The sequence below is a fragment of the Rhinolophus hipposideros genome (assembly GCF_964194185.1).
Source record: "Rhinolophus hipposideros genome assembly, chromosome: 3".
NCBI lineage: Eukaryota > Metazoa > Chordata > Mammalia > Chiroptera > Rhinolophidae > Rhinolophus > Rhinolophus hipposideros.
In genome coordinates, this window is record NC_138049.1 from 20,635,590 (window position 1) to 20,652,249 (window position 16,660).

At 37.1% G+C, this 16,660-nt stretch overlaps 1 protein-coding gene across 14 annotated transcripts in view; it reads left to right on the forward strand.

Moving 5' to 3' along the window:
- The window catches only part of HIVEP2 (HIVEP zinc finger 2), a 186,774-nt gene that overhangs the window by 104,408 nt on the left and 65,706 nt on the right, over nt 1-16,660 (forward strand). The window lies entirely within an intron of this gene.

The following is a 16,660-nucleotide window of genomic DNA, read 5'->3' on the forward strand; positions in this document are numbered from 1 at the left end:
ACTGTTAAAATGTCAGTATAGTGAAACCTGCTCTGTCAAACAGATTTTTGGCATCAGAAGACTAAATGATACTGATTTTAAGGTTTGGTAATTTATTTATTTATTTTAAAATTCAGGCACATTCATGCTTTAATTAACCCTTTACACAGTACCAGAAAATTTAGAGAGAAAAAAAATTGTATTCCTCGTCTAAGTCACAGGATTTGAGTTTCTGAAATACTAAATTTTATTCTTCTTTCTCAACTGTGCAGCTTGTTACTCAAGTTTCCTCTGAATAAAGTGGAGCTATTTTAAAACCCAACGGATGATACTGAATAAGAAAGGAAAGTGTATAATCATTTGGGGAGCAGACTTTGAAACCAAACTAATACTGTCTGCTTTACCTGTGGACATCTTAAGGCACGATGAGGTCAGGTGGTTTTTCAAGGACACAGTTACATACTATATGCAATGCCAAAAACTGCCTTCCCTTTGTCTAAGATAATGTCCTTTGAGGACCTGGATTTGCTAGTGTAGCCCTCTTGAGCATTCGGTGAGTATAGAAATATCAAGTGTGGAAACCCCAGGCTTCTTTTTATTGTGCCTGTAAGGTTCATAACCCAAGATTCATTTGTGACCAATAATTTCCATTGTTATGGGCACATGGTCCCATTCGGAAACATTTTTGGATAATTAAAGGGATATAAAGCAGTTAGATGAAAAACCCATCAGGAAGGGAAATGTTAAAAAGAGTTTTAAAGGCAAAGCTTTAATTTCTTCAATAGCTATAATAAATGTTAGAAGATGAAAATTAATGCTCTGAGCCACTAACTTAAATGTCTTTGTCTGCCACATTTAATTTTCCATCTACTTGCAAAGTTGGCTTTTACAATTATTCCCAAAGTACCCTACAGTGTTACAGTTAAATTTTGTTTGGCAGGACCTAATTTAAATTATGTTTAGGAGACTGTTCTGTACGTGCCTCCTGAGAATGGGTACGGCCTGGACATTGAGTTCAGCTGGCCTTCTCTTTGTTTATCACACTGAATTCTGGAAGCCTCTGGTTAAGTCAGCTCATTGGGTTCACTGTGTTTTAAAATAATTACTTCTTTGAATTAAATATGGATGCCACTTAATTCATAAGGTTATGTGAGGATTAAACTCCTGGCAGGTGGTAGGGACTCAGTAACTAGTAATGATTATGATGATAGTGATTGATAGGGCTAATGGTCACAAGCATTGTTTAAACATAACAATAATTATATTTTATTGATCATGTAACTGATTCTTTACCTTTCATTGTGTACATAACCTGTAGCAATGAGTACATTTTTCTCAAATAAACCAAATACTTATTTTGGTAAGGAAACACTTTCTATGAAATTGGTAAGGTTTTTTTCATGATGTGTATGCCTTGTACAATCAACAACCGCCCTTTGACTTTATCTGTGAACTTGGCCTTGACCATTAGCCCACATGAAAAAATTTTTTTCTAAATAATACATTTAAAAAATTGGTCCAATTTTCCCCACTCCAAAGTGGAAGTAAATAGAAAACAGTTAGCAAGATAAAAAAGGAAAACCCTCACGATTAGAATGATTTTTTTATGGTACTTTTTGTAAAAGATAGTTGATCCAAATTATTGTATCTTTATAATAATGTGGCTCCTGATGTCTTAGCATTTTACTTCAAGTAGCCAGTGCTTTTGACTGGTCTCAACTTTATTCATTTTAAGGTAATATTAGCTGGACTGTGGACTTTTAACCTCACGTGCAGATTTATGTGCTCATTGCATTGGAGGCAATTATTTAATAATTATGTAAGTGGTATTTCTTCTGTAAGCTGAGGCAAGATAAAAAGGAAAGTGAAAACTATTAACATTCATTGGGCACGTTCTGCAGCGTGCTATAGCTACTTAATCTTTTAAAAGTAAGAATTAAAAATCCCCTATTCATTTGAGGAAATCAGGTTTCAGAGCACTAATTAATTTTCTGAGAATTACATAGTTACGATAGTAATTTTTGGAGTCAGAAGTTATGGAAATCTTTAAATTAGGAAGTCTAAAGTGTTACTCTATTTTCTGTGGCAATTACTGGATTTTGTGATTTCCCAGACTCATTGTTCATCCATCCATCTGCTCCTTTCTCTTCTGATATGCCTTTGCATGTTATTTTTTTGTTTTTCGTGTTTTTATTTTTGTTGTTGTTGTTGTTATTTCTTACACCAATGTGGAAAATAACAGTGAGGAAAACTTTTAATGCTTTCTTAATCCTTCCTATTTGGACATATTTTAGCAGGTCTCAGAAAGATTTGGTAAGGTTACAAATGAGATCTACTGTCTGTCCTCTGTGGGTTTGATACAACTTTTCCTATTACATTAATTCAGAGTAAACCTTAGGCAGGTCAAGATGCTGTGGCTTTCAATATGTTTCCTTTTACATAGGGTCATTTTTACAGCTTTTTAGGTGCATACAGTCCTTCTCTTTGGGTCCTCTGTTTTAAGGTAACTGAATGGGTATCAGTATTTCTGATTATTACAAAACTGTTGTGAAACCTGTGGACTCTTGTGCTCTGCTTGTAAGGACTGCCGTAGGTTCTGCCATCACAGCTTGTGTGAGTTGGAGTCCCTTACTATTAGCTACATGGTTTTGTTTTTTCAAAATTATTTTCTTTCGTAACTCTTCTATAAAGCTTGACTGTCCCTGCTTTTCCAAGCATTTCGCTTGGCTATACCTCGATTCATTCATACTGACAATGCTTTTACTCATTTATGTACTCATCATTCAGTCGGCAGGCATTAATTAAACCAGTGGTATGAGCAAAGCACATGTTTTTCCACATGCATTCTGTAGCTATCTGCAAAACTGACTGTGGGTTGCTTTTATATCATTTCATAGTATTCCCTTCTGCCTATCTTTTCAGTTTCCTTACTTTAGCTTGCAGTATAGGATGGCTGTGTGGGGGAATCTGTCATCTTTTACTTGCCACACAAAACCTACACGGTGGAACTTAGTAATCTTATGCCTTGTTACTGTGATAACCTGAATAACCATTTGGATGATGCTTTACAGTTTACAAGCGGCTTCCATGTTACATTATCTCACTTAAGGCAATAACTGTTATGTAGCTGTTACTCACATTTTGTTTTACATATGAAGAAGTGGAGGCTCAAGGGGTTACAACTAAGTGATTAGCTCAAAGTCACAGTCCAAGAGAGTCACAGAACCAGAATCAACTCTAGTTCTTCCAACAGTGTCATTCTCTGCCAGATCAGCGGTCTAGCTGACTGGCAGTGTTCGGATATTGGAACTTTGTTGATGTGGTCACTCTATTCATACAAGGAAACAGAAGCCATGTTGGAGTTTGGAGGAAGAACCAGTTCTCCTAATTTTAGGGAATTTTGGAGGCATTGCACCTTTTCCGTGATGATATAAACTTAAGTTCACCCAATCGCTCTGAGAATTTCATAAACTCCCATCAACATCCTTATAGACCAAGAATAGGCCTTGGAATTCTGATTCCCATGGCAGTTATAGTTTTCATCATAAATTACTAAGCTGGATATTGGACAAAAATCACCCACTTAGAGATCTTGATGTTTTATCTCTTCTCTCTGAATCCTTTCAGCATTTTACATTGCTCTCATGCCTCTTTTTGTTTGTATTTTTGTGCTTGTGCTTTATAGTAAACTGACTTTTGTGAGGTTTTTATCTCATGTGCTGCACTGTAAGCTGCTTGAGGGCAAAAACGATGTCTTCATTTTACTGGTATTCTCTTCGACCTTAAAAATGGTGACTGACACAAAATAGTATATATACAATAAATATTTGTTGAATTTAATAAAAAACATTTGGCTGTGAGTTTTCTTTTATAATTTATTTGGGGACAGCAAATTGATACCTGGGCACAGATTTAATTTTCATCATATTAGTAAGATGAATCAGCAAGCCTGATACTTATTAAATATCCAGAGCAGAGCCATAAGACAAATTTATGTGATTTTTTTAGTGATCTTTTTAAATGTGAAATATTCATCTTGAAGTAAAATAGCAATAATCCCCTCCCCATCAGACAAAACAAAACAAAAATCCCTACATTCTCCTTACAAGGACGTTTTATTGTCCTTGTCTTGACCATGGGAACAAAAACATCGACCTCTGAAAAGATCTAAGGAAATAAAATGAAACATGGCCTCTGAATATAAAGGCTTCCTGGGAGATACAGGTGTAGCTGTAATGTGAATGTGTAGTACAGCTGTGTTTGACTTCAGCGTGAAGGGTATACATTTAATTTGGCCTGTGGTGGTGGGAAGCCCCTGAAAATTTTTGAGCAGGAGTGATGTAATCAATCAAAGCTGTACTTAAGGTATGTGGATTTTGCCAGGTTGTGTTGGATGGCGTGGGGGTAGAGGTGAGGGTGGGGTGAGTGGGAGCCAGAGTTCCTGAAAGCACAGAAGCCATTTAGTTGGCACTTACATTCATTCACAGAGGAGCTGTCACCTCATGTTGTGCCCTTTACCTCTCCTCCCACACTTACATCACAGATGAAAGCACTGTTTAGAAAACTTTCATGAACACTTGAATCCCAGGTTCAGAGAATTCTTTCCGAGTTAACTTCCTCCAATCTCTTCCTTAGTTCCTCACATTGTAGCTTTTGCATCATGGCACCCTTGTGGCTACTTTCGCCTCAAATTGTTTTCCTTAAGACTCTCCCGATAATGCATGGGTCACTGGCTCTGGTAATTCTCCTTGGATTCCATGTACCCGAGGGAACAGTGCCTAGACCTGTCCTTTAGAAGTTTGTCAGTGGGACCCAGAGTCCCTTCTGATCTCCTGACATTGTGTGGTGGCAGATGTTGAGGGCCTGAATTGGAGTGGTGGCAATAGGATTGACAGGACACAGACGATTACTAAGTGGGAGACTGTGCAGGAAGCCAATGGAGGACTGTCAGATTAGTGTGTGTGTGTGTGTGTGTGTGTGTGTGTGCACTTGGGTGTGCACTTCTGGGGTAGGGAGCAGGGGAACACTGTCAATGATGCCGCCAGGCTTTGAGCCTGGGAGTTTGAATATTACTTTAATAGAAAAAGGGAAAGAGAGAAGAGGGTTTGGGAACTGGGATGGTGAATGTGATTGTATACCAGTGGAGGTTGACATAAAAGTAGATAAAAAATCTTATACTCGACTTTTCTTTTTTCATGAGGGTTTATAGTTGGACACAGGAATTTACTGGAAGATCTGAGTCTTCCTTTTTCTGTTTTTCCAGCTCCTTAAGTATTTCCAAGAGCTTAGGATTTTTTTTCCCCCTCAACCTTACCCCTGCCAAAATCCACCACAAAGTCAACTCGTCAGGAACATGCGTACTTGTCAGAGTACTCGCAGCAGCCAGAGGTGTGTCTTGCAGCTTTCCAAAATAAAAACATACGCGCAAAATAGTTCTCTTTTCCTTTTGAGGAGCATGATCATTGTCATCTCAGGACTTGCTGAAATAGCGCAGCACAGGAACAATTTTTGGCAGGCTGGAAAATTTGGGGAATAATGCACAAAAACACACGCTTCTCCCTCGCTATGATATATTTGATTGGGGCAGTCTTGTTCAAGGAAGCAGAGCAATTTCTACTTGAGCACTAAAATAAAAAAAACAATGTGTAAGTCATTTGAACCTCAAGTTGTTCTTTCAATTGGTGGTATTTCTAACAACAGTATCCTTAGGTTCTTAAATTTGATGGTAGCAGTGAGTTGGCTGGTCCCAGTGTAATCCAGCCCCATTCCCATCCACTGAGGAGTTTTTGAATTTTAGAAGAGGCATTCTTGATTAAATCAATTTAAGAGCTTCTAATGGTCCTGTAATTATCATTTGTCATTACCTTGTATACTAATGATTAAAGCACACATTTAATAACTATAGGGCAGTAAATATATTTTAGTTCTTGAGCCATAAAAAGATTTCCATTAACAGAATGTTTTGTGCACAAATAAATTATTCATTGACTAGCAGAGCTTGATTCTGTCATCAGCTTTAAGTGGAAATTTTGAGAACACCAATCATCACAGATGCCAACACTAAGTTGGCTTGAGCCCCCATCCTTCTTACATGGAACCTGAGCATTTTTGGCTATTTGGAAAAGCTTCAGTTCAGTTAAATTCAATGAATATTTATAGCATTACTGCCCTATGAAGTTTAGTGTTCTAGTGATTGAAGGAATACAGTCATGAGTAAGTCTGCATTTTAGCCTTTAACTTGCTTATAAACCTAAAACAGAAATAATACTAGTACATAGTGGACTTGGACGTAAGAAACCTAAGCAGCACCCTCAGAAATGTACACATAAAATGTTGCCAATTCAGAGGAGAAAGAAATCATATGCATTTTCTTGTGGTGATGTGTGGGGGGGGAGACTTGGGGATAAGGAAGTGTTTCCTAAGGAAGGCTTTAACGAGGTTTTGACAGGTGGAGAGAGTTACAACCACATAGGCAAAGAGATAGGATGGATAATGTGGGTGTTATCATGGAACAAAAAGTAACATGTGTGTTTGGGACAAACTGTTGGTAAGTGGAGAGGAGACATGAAAAAAAAGAGACAAGAAAAATACTGAGGCCTACAGAGGATAGAGGACCTTGAATATGTAATTAGCATATCAGTTTGTTAGACATTTGAGAATCATTGCCCACTTTTGAGCTACGAGTAACATGACTGGATTATATTTTTGAAATATATCTCTCCTCACCTCACAGATAAGAGGTAAAAATATCCAGAGGCAGTCAATTTTGGAAACTATTGGGATAGCCTCCATGAACTAGGTTGGATGTAATAGGAATATATAGGAGGGAATAGATGGGAGAGACGCTGTCACTAAGCTGTGTATAGAATCTGGCATGTGATTGGCTACACGAGGGGTGGGAAACAGGAAGGAGTTAACAATTCCATTTAACAATTTCAGTAAGCTTTAGAATCCAACCAACATTTGTGGCAAACCAGCCATGTACAGGACCTTGTGCTTGGTGCTACAGGTATATACTGAGAAAAATTAGAATTGTCCTATTTCCAAGTAGCTGAAAGTTTAGTTGGGGATATAGAATATGCACCTAAATTAACTAAAATCCAAAGCAGATCATGGTCAGTGCAATAACAGGAGTAGAGAGAACGGTTATGAGAATTCGAGGAAGGAGGTCTTAATTCTGACACTGGAAAAGTGGGAAAGCATGTCGGGGAGATGACACTTCAACAATGAGATCAGATACAGGATTCCAAAATATTTTAGCTGTCAGAAATGTAGTTGGAAAACCAAGAGAAGCAAATATCCACGAGAAGAGGAGAGGAACTTTAAAGAGAGAAGAGCTCTTACTGAGTGTCTACTGTATGTGGATCCTGAGCTGGGAGCTCTCTCTTTAAGGAGCTCTGTCTTCAACAGGGTAAAGTGCTACAAAGTCATCACCAATGTTGTGATCTGAGAAAGGGCTGCTGCATTTCGCAATTTAAGGATTATGGGATGACTTTTGAAGACTGGTGTGTAGGGTAGGGGGTGGAAACATTCTAAAGGTTACTACTTCTCTTGAAGATATAATTAAACTGCCTCAGGGAGAGAAAAGGAGGAGCTTTCCTGTGATTTCTCCTCGATGGGTCTATTGATATAAACATCAATAGATCCTAGTGCTTTGGCTGGTCTTAGAGAATGTGTTAGTCCTGAGGAGTCTTTGCAAACTTTAAAATATTGCAAAATTGTTAGATTCCTAGATTATTTTCTCCGAAGGTAAAGATTTCAACACTTATTACCAGCTTCCCTCTTCCTTCCTGTTTCCTCCTTCCTCCTTCCCCCTCCTTCTTTCTTAGCACCCAGCTGATTGTGGTACACACATTTGCCACGCCCTTGGCTCAGAGTCAGGGAAGTCCTCGGGCTCTCCTTGGCTCTTTTCCCATGTGGAGGGAGATTTCCATGGAGAACAATCCAGGGAAGTGCGTACACACACACACACACACACACACACACACACACACACACACACACCAGTTCTTTTCCGGTCCTCAGGATATTTCTGTGCCAGTAAACAGATATACAGCCTTATAGGCACATCGTGCTACATTTACCCCAAAGAAACAGGGCAGGGATGCCATAATCCAGCAGGAGGTTGTAGGGATATTATTAACAATTTAGTATATAGGAATAATAATAGAATTTAGAGAAAATTTTTAAAAATTTCTTTGTTAAGATGAATAGCATATTACTATAGAATGTAAAGGGGTGAGATTTATATCATGGTTATGCCTAGTTGATTTTTGTTGTGTGTTTTTAAAATCAATTATTACAGCAAAGTGGGCCAGTAAAAGAACTTTCACAGAGGCACACATAGTATTACAAAGAGCAATTTAAAATTATAAGAGACTACCCTGTAATTTAAAAGGACTAAAGGGAGAGCAATTAAAAGGGGTAGCAGAATGGAGGGAGAAGCAATTTCTCCTTAACCCTACAAATGTGTAATAGTACATGAGTATGGTATGTGTGAGTGTGTGTATATTCATTCATTCATTCATTCATTCATTCATTCATTCACTCACTTGATCACTCAATAAACATTTACCGACTTCCTATTGTGTTCCAGGCCAGGGGCTGGGGAATGTAGAGAAAAGACATGCAACATTTTAAATAAAATACATTCTTCTTATAGGCAACTGGCCAATATAAGTAAATTTGCCTGCTTTATGGGCAGACAGCTTGATGAAAGTACTTTTCTGAGGTGAATATTATATACTATTGCTTTTACCCCTCAGAGCTATTCCCTGCTGCTGTGAACCCTAAAATATGTTCAACCTGCGGGAATACAGGAATCTAGATTAATGGTAGTGGGACTCCTCAGAGCTTCTAAAGAAATTGCCATACATTCAAATCAAATTTTGCATTTATAGGATTGGGATGCCTTTTCCTTAAGAGTTGAATTGGCAAGATGTTTTATCAGGCTGCCTTTCCCCTGTCTTATCAGAAGCCTTGAGATAGATAGGGTCAGTATGTTTCTTTGTTGTACATGTAAATATCCAAAATATCCTCAGGGAATTCCCCAAATGGAGGGATGTCTTCTACCTTTGGAAGCACTGTCAAGATCTTTTCAACCAGCAATCAAGCTCAGAAGTGGGCGGGACCATTGAGACTGACTTAGGCCTGTCTCTGAGAGTGTAGCAATATGTCATCCTGCTGGGTAAAACTTTCTTGTTTTCCTCCTTTTTATTTATTATCTCTCCTTGCCTCATTTTTGTAATTTTCTATTTTTCTTCCAACTGGCAACTGTAGCTGATAGGTTTATGTCTTGGAGGATTTACCCTGTTTTACTTTCAGCTTGGTTATGCTTATGAGAAAACATTTTTTTCCCCGTTTGCTTTGTAGCACACATTCATGAGTACTAGGGTCAGGTGTAACATACTACCATGTTTAAAACCTCTATGTTAAAAACTCAAAAATTCAACTTGAACTAATAAACCTGTGGGGCCTTTGCCGTAGAACTATTTATTTTGAGTTCTTTTGTTTCCGAAGAAAATTAAAAAATATATGTGCATGATATATGCATAAATGCAATAATTTTTATTATGTCAAAATATAAATTTTGAGTTTTTGGAGTTGATGAACATATTAACATATGTTTTGTAGCCTTACTAAAAATATTTGAATTAAATTATACGTTAATTTGGAAGTTTACTATTCATATTTTAAGAATGCCCTAACTGAAATTTGGAAGTATTTATTCAACAAAGATAAAATGTTTATGTGGATTTTTTTTAATTTTAGAGAGAAAAAATGATTTAATTTTGCTACTAATTTCTAAATAGTATGCATTTGTGCCTATATTGCCTTTGAAAGCATATATATCTTTTTACACCTTGTATCTGTGGCCATGAAGGAGAAGACAAGAACTGGTCTGATATATGTATCTAGAACACTCATTCATTCACTCATTCATTCATTTATTCAGAATAGGGATAGAAGGATGACGACCAATGACTTGTATGCTTTCATTCTGATGAAAGCAAAATTGGCTAAATGTTTTTAACTGGGAAATATAGTATTAATGGAGGAGGGACTAAACAACATATAGAAATTTAAGGTGATTGTAAGTAGATGGAAAATTGCTATCAGATCAGGAAATATATATGACAGCATCATTTTGATAAATTATTGATTAATTAATTATAAAATTTTCTTTGATCATTGTATGTCAAAGGGATACCCTCTTCAAAATATCTAGAACTATGTGTGTGCTTTTAAGTTTACATGTTGTGAAACTTTACCAGCTGGTAGGACTAAGAGCTGAAATACTTTGGTTAGTTGTTAACAACTTTTCTACTAGTTTCAGTAAAAATAGAGCTGTTCAGAGTCCTCATATGAGTTTTTGTTCTTACGTTATTTAAACACATATCTAATGGACATATCTTCTAAACTAAGAATTTTATAATGAGGCATTTTATTTTAAAGAGATAGTTTCAGCTATTGACAAGGAATTTCTAAATCAGATATTTTAAACTTGTGTTTTTGAGAGCAGCATGGTGGCCTGTACAGCATGTGGGATATAAGATCTGTTCACATAGGATTTTGCTGAGAATATAGAGGTGACCCAGTGGATGAAGGGAACATTTATTTCATGATATTTATTATTTAATTTTCAATGCTTAGTGCTAGAATTATAATCATTTATTATTTTTAATATGCCCATGCATATGTTTGATGCATTTTGGAAATCTGATGAAAAAATTAAATTGAAATAAATTAATTCCATTTTAAGATTGGCACTGTGAATTGTTTCTCAGCAGAGATGAAATTAGTTAACATTTTCTAAAAACACATTTTAAAATCTTTATGCTTGTAATAACATTATTACTCAAACCCTCTTTTAGATAGCTGTGAGAATTAAGTTTGGAAATGTTCTGTGTAGTTTCTGTTATGTCTGTTATACTTAGACATGCTTGAGGTTATACATTTTGTAATAATATATAAAATAACTTCTAAGAAGGATTTCTGTTGATAACTCAATGATTTCTAAATCTATAAGTGATCTCTGAATTGAGTAATACCAATATTACATGGCTACACATAAACATCTTGTGGGGTTAGTTAACTGTGGTGGGGAGAGAGCAGTAACTAACTGAAAAACTCATTGGTTGAAACTTTAGGAAACCACATAGGTTCTTGCCCTGGATCTTGTAGAATAGTTTACAGATTTTGGGCAAAGTAACGCAACCCTCCCTGATCTCACCGCAAACATCTTGATATTGGGGATATATATAGACTTCTGTATATATGTCTGCAAAACCTCTAAAATTCTTTCACTGTTTAAAACATGAAAATGAAGACTCCAAGCATCTTTAAACAAAAATTGATATGGATTATTGTAGGAGTCAGTCCCTTAATCCAGATATCATTCCTCTATACTTCTAAGTATAAAGGGACAGCTCTATTCAAAACATTCGTTGTGTTCATGTAAATTGTTGAAAAAAAGTTCCTACAAGATTTATCCTCCAAGTTTGAGATCTGCATAATGAGCAAAAATGCGAAAGGCTGCTTTTTGAAGCCTGCTTCATTCTCTTTGGCCTTTACGACCATTCTTTTTCCTAATAGACCTTAATTTTAATTAGTGTGATAGGGAGATGTGCAAGATGTGTAAGTGGTGTGGAGATGACAAAGCACATGCAGCCCAAAGAGCCTCTGAGGCAGGGAGGGCACAGAATAAAGATGAAAGAGGGGTAAACCAAGTACATGGTTCTGGCTATAAACACATGGAATTTATTGCACTCAAGCTGCACAATGCCTCTTCTCTCACTTCAAGTATGGGTGATCACCCACTGATATTTAGCTATGGTTTTATATTTGGCTGAGATGGGGCAAAGGGTTTCCAAGATGGGCAATGAAGGGTATAAATGTTGTCTTCCCAGTTCCTTGCACTGGATCTGAGCCATTGTGTTACATGGTGACAAGGTATTTGCAACAAACTTTGTGAGATTCGTAAGAATGGAGGCAAAAACTTTGGTGAAACTGCTTTCATGAGAGCCTTGAAGGAGAATTGGTTTGAACATTAAGAAAACACAACTTGGGATTTAGCTGTTACTGTCAATATTTGTGGGGCCTGCAGGGCAAGAGTTCAAAAGCAGGTCCACATACCGTGTTTCCCTGAAAATAGGACCTAGCCGGACAATCAGCTCTAATGTGTCTTTTGGAGCAAAAATTAATATAAAACCAGGTCTTATATAAGACACGGTCTTATCTTACTATAGTAAAATATTTTACTATATTTTACTGTAGTAAAATTTATTTTATTATATTTTACTATAGTAAAATAAGACCGGGTCTTTACAAATAAAGAATTTATCGTGGATCAAATTACAAAGAATATACGGTATTTCCCTGAAAATAAGACCTAGCTGGACAATCAGTTCTACTGCATCTTTTAGAGCAAAAATTAATATAAGACCCGGTTTTGTTCCAAAAGATGCATTAGAGCTGATTGTCCTGCTAGGTCTTATTTTCAGGGAAACACAGTACATTCTTCTTAATTTGATCCATGATAAATTCTTTATTTGTAAAGAATATGAAATTGCAGGGATTTCTTGAATAATTTTCTGGCTCATTTTTATGGTTTTGAACAGTAATTAAATCTTCATTAAATAAAGAATTTGTAATGTCCTGTTAGTGAATTTTATATGGGTCATGCTTGACAAAAGTCTGCTTACTTTCGTTGTTTCCTCTTTAAAAATTTAAGCAGACTGGCTGATTTCAGATTTTCTATTGCTTTTCTTCCCCTTGGTTTTTTAAGTTTTTGAACTCCAAAAAAGAAGCTATATATACCAAGATCTCAACTTATGCTCTTTCTCTGTGACCTGAGGGAATTAAAATAAATTGTAATTGTATTCAAAGTAGACAAAATATCAATATATTTTCATCAACAATAAATTAGAGTAAGTAAAAATTTGAAAACTATATTCAAAAATCTATTTTTCTTATTAAATATCTGGAATTACATGTTAAAATTAAAAGGCAAATCTATTATAATGGGCATTATTATAAATGTATGAAGCATTTTAAATCCAAAGTTATTTAAACAAAGCTGAAGCTTTTTAATATGTTTTTTGGAAATTGTATTGTATTCTTAAATATATTAATAGAAACAAATCTCTGTGTAGGTTTAATGTTCAATGTTCATTTTGTTACTAAGGTAAAGAATTAGCTTCATGCTTCATGCAGTTTATATTTTCACAAATTTAATAAGAATTATTTAATTGCAAAATGTTCCTCAGGTACCATTTGTGATGTTCAAAATACAGTGCTAATTCATTAATCATTCTAGAGCCACTCATCAGAACACTAAGAAAAGCAAGAAAAGGGATGCTTGGCACCAACTACACTTTGTTACACAAGAATCTGTTGCATTGGTGCTATCCAAGAGAAATAATCAGGTACTCTGTCTCTTCTTTTACCTAAGCATGAATGCTGCCCACGTCTGCTCTGCTCTGTGGGTGTCCAACTCCACACTCTGCAATGTCACAACCTATCAAGCTTCAGGGTATTCGAACTCTGTCACTTTTGGACTGGAGCAAAGAGATTAGGCACGGAATGTGGAGAAGCTGTAGTGAGGAGCTGGGACCATTAGAGCTACAGGACATCTGGATGCCAGTGACAAAGGGCCCCACAGAGTTTTCAATACATTTCTTTTGTGTGTGCTTGTGGTATGTGGGCCTTCTCAAGTGTGGGACCCAAGACAAGAACCCCTCTTGCCTAGATGTATGGGCGTCCCTGGTTGTGGGAGCATGTGGGCATTAGCATTCTCATGAGGGCACCATCTGCAGAGGCAGCAGAGGGGCTCCTTTCTGAGAACACTAGAGGGAGCTGGCTCGGGAAGGAAGAAATGGCAGATGGTGTTGTGACTGGTTGTCAGAATGCCTGTGGGCTCTTACAAGTCTCCCTTGCTGGCATCCTAGACATCTTTGGTTGGGACTTTTCAAGGGGACTGGAGGTCCTGTGAGAGCAGGTGGGGCTGGAACAGGAGCTGTGGTTAATTGGTGTTGGAGCCACTTTATATGTACATGAACATAGGCTGGGAGGGCCTGGGAGTGTTTGGGTAACTCATTTCCAAATCAATAAGGATTCCCTTCTTCACTTGGATAGGGATGGGGAAAGACTCTTCTATCCTGTAAATCTGTTTTCCTCCACCCATTTGGAAAGGATAGAACAGTTCCAGTTACCTTTGTGAATATCCTCTGTGGAGGGAGGGAGCCAGGAACACAATTTAGTTATTGATACTAGAATTATACAGGGACTAATTATTTACCTAGATGGGGATCTTAAACACAAATGGATGATAGAATTCAGAAGGTCTGCGGATTTGGTTAAGAAAGAAATTACAACTTTCTTTTTATTAACCTGTAACTGAACTTCAGCACCCCCTTCATAATTAATGTACGCAATAGATGAAAGTGGTTTTCGTTGTATCTGTGTCCTTGTTACCCAAAGAGATGACAGATATTTTCATATCACATCACTGTTGTGGCTAATATCTCGAAGTATCTTTATGATTATGATGACTCAAAATCATAGTGGATGTTATCCTTCATTATATCTTGTTTCTAATTTTTAATAAAGAATCATATATATCACTGTCAATGAATTTGTTTAAAAATTTTTTTGAGGTAACTATTTCATTATAATTGGTTTTCTTTATAATCCTATGCATTTTATTTTACATAGTTTAAAACATTTTGTTAAGAAGAGATCCCCAGGCTTCACCAGGCTGACACATGGGCTCATGGCAGGAAGAAGGCTGAGAAGCTCTTATTTAGATGAAAAGCCATCTTTTACTACAGAAGGTTAAGGCCTCAGAGAGTGTAGTGAGTTACTTAAGGTCACCCGGTGGAACAGGAATGAAAAGTGGTGTCCTTCTTGCACTGTGTGGCCTCCTGGCACCTCAGCCCCGGTCTCAGTGCCAGGAGAATAAGCTCCTTTGTCTTATTCAGCAAGCCCTGTGATTATGATGAAGGCCGAGTCAGCTTCCTTCTTTGTTTGCACTTCCCTGGCCTGTGGTGGCCTTCCTCCCACCTCTCCTTTCCAGGCCTGCTGCTGCTGGGGGTGAGGTGTGGTCATCTCCAGCAGTGCTTGCCCCGGGTCCGACGTCACAAAGCATGTTATCCATCTGAGGGGGTTGACAGAAAACATAGAAAATTTAACTCTGATTGCTTGACCCAGTTTTAATGGTGATATTTCAGGCAATATTCGTGTCCCCATGTGAGCAGGGAGAGTCTTTCAGCCAACCCAGTGGGCTTTCTTAAATTAATTTAGGAACACTTGCCACATCACTTCCTCCTCATTTTAGACAAACATATGCCTGAAATATCAACAGAAAATATAGAATTAATGTTGTTTATATTTCACTTCCTAGTGCTATTTCTAAGCACTCTATGTTTTTAAAATCTAACAACATTATTATCCCCATTTTATGGATGGGAAAGTAAGCCAGAGGAAGGTTATGTAACGCCTGGAGTGATTTATATGTGTACTAAGTGTCAGAGATGGGATTCAAAATAGGTATTCTGGATCCAGAGCCTATAATCTGGGCCACTATACTTACTACATGTCCAGTTATTGCATCAGCGCCTTATACCACTGTTATTCGATCTCTGCTCTTTTTTTTATTTTGGTCTGGGCTTTGACTAGGAACCTCCATACCTGGAGTAAAAGGAGCCTTTGGATTACTTTGATGCCATGCTAGGAAGAACTCTTTCCAGTGTCTCAGAGCTGTCTCTGATATGTACTGCATCATGGGTGTCAGAGTCTGCTCGGCTTCAATTCCTTGCTTGCATGTAATCAGGCAACATGGTTCATACCCCAAAAGTTTAGTAGTGCTGCATTTGGATTGACTGTCTCCATTTCAAGGACGTGGACAGTGCTTTGATCTTTGCTTTTGAAGCCTTCTCGTCAGCAACATTGGCAAGCACACCTTTGAACATTTATATCTGAATTCTTGTGTTTTGAAAAAATAATGTTTGTTAGTGTTTCTCTTCTTGAACACTAGTTGATGTTTTGCCAACTAGTTAAAAGTCTACAAATCTGAGTGCTGGCTGAGAAGCTAAGCTTGCTGTAACCAGTTATCCCCAGATGGCCAGATCGCATTGTGTACCACTTTTATAGATGCTCACTGGCTGCGCACTTGGGGTTATGAGGTGTACTGTTCCACTTGTTTTTGCCAGCCATGCACAGTACATTATTTGAAAGGTTGAGACAGATGGTATAGCTGAAACTAAAATGATGAGGGAGAAAAGAAAAAAAAAGTGAAAAAAATAGAAAAGGGCACTTGATTTTCGAATTCACATTTCGGAAGTGAATTTTAGCTTCTGTGATTGACTAATAAATGCAGTGTTGCTATAAGACTCGAATTCATTAACGTCTGTTTAAACAGATAAAACTGAGTAATCGGCAGGAAGCAATCTTTTCCTTCATGGATGCTGTCCCAAATTTCATGGGACCTCCTCCAGATGTGAAAATGTTTGGGCCATTGGAAGCTGTCAAAAATAGATCTGGGTTTTTCAGGATAAGATATACCACCACCAATACCAATCAAAACAGAAAAATCCCAAATTTTATTTTTAAACTGAATATATATACATATATATATATATATATATATATATATATATCCTGGTGAAGTAGCAGTGATAAG